Genomic DNA, 3400 nt, shown 5'->3' with positions numbered 1-3400 from the left:
CCGGGCTCCATCCTGGATGCCCCCAGGTTCCTCCAGAGGCGCCATCTCCCGGGCACCCCCAGCTGGCGTCTGCGACTCCTTGCCCAAGTGGCGGCGGAAACGGTATCTCCCAGAGTGGGCTCCGCCGGGCCGGGAGAAACCGTCCAAGATCCAGCGAGCCGAGCTGACCCCGAGGACAGCTCGGAAACCCCGCAACAATACATACATTTCAACTGGAAAAGGAACCGAGAGTGACTTAATTTTTGGTCGGAATGGTGCAAACCATTCCCCTTCTCCCTCTTCAGTCCGTCTCCGTTGCACAGACCTGGTCTGGGAGCTAAAAGAGTTCCTTCTATTTCCCCCCTGGAATGAGTCTTCTTACCCGGATTATCGACTCCGTTCTGATCGAACTTCAGAACTCGAATTTAAACTTCGCAAATTTGCTTTAGAAAAAAATACTTTCTATTTATTTTTTTAAAAACAAATTACGTCAGTCTGATTTTTATTACTTCTCATTATCCGGGGGAAGTCTACCTTCTAGTCGTTCTAAAGACGGTGAAGATCAGGCCTGAATAAGCAGAAATACGGTTTTCCTTTTTTCTGCTTACAAGCATTTTTCATAAGCTTTCATTGCCTATATAACGAAAATAACACTTTTAGAATAATCATTCCCAGATTTTAATCTTTTAAAAAATACAAAAGTTATGCTAAAGGAAAAATTCAAAAGTTACGAAGGGACGTACGTTGGAAAGTAGGTGCTTCCTTCTGCCACTTACCCCTGTTCCCCGCCGGACAGCACCCACGGCACCCAGAGTTTGCATCCCGACAAACGCCACCCTTGACACCGCGGCGGCGCACCGCACACACAGCTCTGTGTCTTCCCTTTTCTTTTTTAAAAAAGAACATATTGTTGGTTTTGTATTATTACTAATGCTTCCTTTTTTTAAACGACTACTTTATCGTATTGCTGTGCCATAATTTATTTAACCAGGCAACCACTGATAGACAGTTAGATTGTTTCCAAATTTCTCTCCCTCTTTATCTGCTGTTGCATGCAGGCTACACTGCTCTGTGCATATATGCAGGTACCTCTGTATGGCATCATCGTAGGAATGGTCCGTATCGAAAGCCTTGTGCATTTTTAATATTCTTTGAGGTTGAACCTATTTCCATGGCGTTGACAGCAATCTGTAAGTCCTTTTTCAGAGAACTGTCTGTTTATGTCCTCCCATTTTTCTATTGGTTCCTGTAGCTCTAGTTTCCCATTAATTTTTTTCATATTTTATAAAACCTGAGATTGTGGTTTTGTTTGGTCGATAGGATTGCCCGCGTAAGGGAGGGTTGAGCATTTAAACGCCTGTGTGTTTGGGAGTTTCCCACAGTTCTTCCCGTACAGAGTGGAGGGGATGGAGTGCGGAGCTCGGGCGATCGCCTTTTTGGAGGAACTCCATCTTTATTGGGATACGGGGAGAGATTTGTTTTTTCTTAACCATGTCCTCACGTTCTCCGACTCGCCTCTGGGTTAGAGGACACAGGAAACCCTCAGGTCGGACTTGGTGCAAAAGGGCTTCGGCGCCGCGGGGCTGAGAGCCCCGGCCCCGCAGCCCACAGCCCCTTTGGCTCGAAGTCTCAGGCCCCGGGGAAGCCCGCCGCGGTCAGCAGGCCCTCACCCAAGAGCCTGAGCTTCTGAAACACTAGCACCTCGGGGTGGGGTTTAGATCAGGCCCCTCCAGCCACCCGGCGGATGCGTGTCTGGAGATCCTGAACTTGCACCGCGGCAGAGACTGGCCTCTGTCCTCTCGGCCTCCAGTTCCCGGGGAACTGGTAGAGAGCGGCCGCCGCCCCGGGCGGCTGCCGGGACCCAGTGGGGGGCACGCGCTGATGTGTCCTCTGAGAACGAGGGTACGTAGGAGAGGGACGGCGAGAGAGGGTCGGTGGGGCCGGAGTTGCGGGACAAGGGAGGCGACCGAGGAGGAGTCGGGGGCGTCGGAGTCCGAGGGATCGCAGTGGCCGCAGAAGCCGCCTCTCCCTCTCCCCAGAGGCGCCCTTCAGGGCTAGGTCCCCAGGCTCGGTGGGCCGTCCCCCCCCACCCCAATCCTGCCGCCCAGAACTCCAGTGGGAGCGGTGCTCTGCGGTCCCCGGCTCGCTCACCAACGCCGCGCCTTTCAACAGCACAAAATGAGCCATCGCCAGCGCTTCCAAGAATTCTTTGGAAGACAGAATGGTTTGCATCCATTTAACTGTGCCTGAGATCCCATCCAAGAAACTGGGCAGACACGCAGGCAGACCTTTAGAGGGAAGGTCAAGAAGGAATCCTCGCCCTGCCCGGTTCCATCATTAGGATCCAGGTCCATCCGAGAGAGAAGACGCTGCCAGCATTTACTGAGTGTTTGCTTTGCGCCGAGAACGTGCTAGCAGTTTGAAAGGGGACTTCAGTCTCATCAAATGGCTCAGGGCAGTGTTGAAGGTTTGCAAAATGAGGTATATTTCTCCAAGGTTTTGTTATTTTTATCTCCTCAGAGCTGTTGAAAGTCAGGTCCAGATTTGGTTAATCAAATTTTAGAGATTTTTTTTTAAAGTACTCAGATAACTTCTCCTCCTCCTCCGCCTCCTCGTCCTCCTTGGCCAAAGGCCTCTTTCCCAGGAGAGGCCCAAGGAGCTGCCTCACCTGACTTCTAATCAAATGTTATTTAACATTTTGGTCCCACCCATTATTGTTATTTCAGGGGAGAAAAAGTTCCAACTTATCTAAAAAATTGCTTGAATTAGTCCTGAACTGGTGTGGCTCAGGGGGTTGAGCACTGGCCTGTGAACCAAAGGGTCGCCAGTTCAATTCCCAGTCAGGGCACACGCCTGGGTTGCAGGCCAGGTCCTCAGTGGGGGCCACGTGAGAGGCAACCGCACTTTGATGTTTCTCTCCCTCTCTTTCCCCCTCCCTTCCTCTTTTTAAATATAAATAAATAAAGTCTTTTAAAAAATTGCTTGAATTAATGTAAACCACACACTTGGGCTTAAGATCTCAGCTCCAGAAAGGAAGGGGGTCCCTGCCCACCCCCACCACCCCACCCCTCCACACGGAACAGCCTGCTGTCCCCTGGGGATGTCACTTCCCAGACCCCCACCCTGTCACTTCAGTCGGAGCCCCCCTTCCAAGGGCTTTCCCAGGAACCTCTTCTTTCCTGGGAGAAAGGGTGGGGAGGGACGCACTGGGGAAGGGTCTGAGGGCAGAACCAGTGTCGCCTGGGGCAGTGGGGGCGCCTGGGGCGAGCAGCTGCAGCCGGGCTGGTCAGCTTTCTAACGACGGTGGCTCTCTCCACCCTGGACAGATGGTCTGCGAACCTGGGGCCATGACCCACTCGGGCTTCGTCCACCCTCCACGACACCAAGGGAAAACCACAATCATCCTGGGCTCTCCCTGCCG

The 3400-nt window shown here is 52.3% G+C and overlaps 1 long non-coding RNA gene across 1 annotated transcript; it reads right to left on the bottom strand.

Annotated features, from left to right (window-relative positions):
• Positions 1 to 474: 474 nt before the first annotated feature.
• Positions 475 to 1172, bottom strand: LOC123817631. The gene is made up of 3 exons (XR_006785467.1): positions 1069 to 1172; positions 756 to 866; positions 475 to 613 (listed from the first exon to the last, which is right to left on the bottom strand). It is a non-coding gene; the product is annotated as an uncharacterized LOC123817631 (long non-coding RNA).
• Positions 1173 to 3400: the final 2228 nt, after the last annotated feature.

The sequence above is a fragment of the Phyllostomus hastatus genome, unplaced genomic scaffold (genome assembly GCF_019186645.2).
Source record: "Phyllostomus hastatus isolate PE091 unplaced genomic scaffold, TTU_PhHast_1.1 phas_contig_210, whole genome shotgun sequence".
Classification (NCBI taxonomy): Eukaryota; Metazoa; Chordata; class Mammalia; order Chiroptera; family Phyllostomidae; genus Phyllostomus; species Phyllostomus hastatus.
Note: the sequence above shows the minus strand (reverse complement) of the source record. Positions and strands in the feature narration are given on the sequence as shown.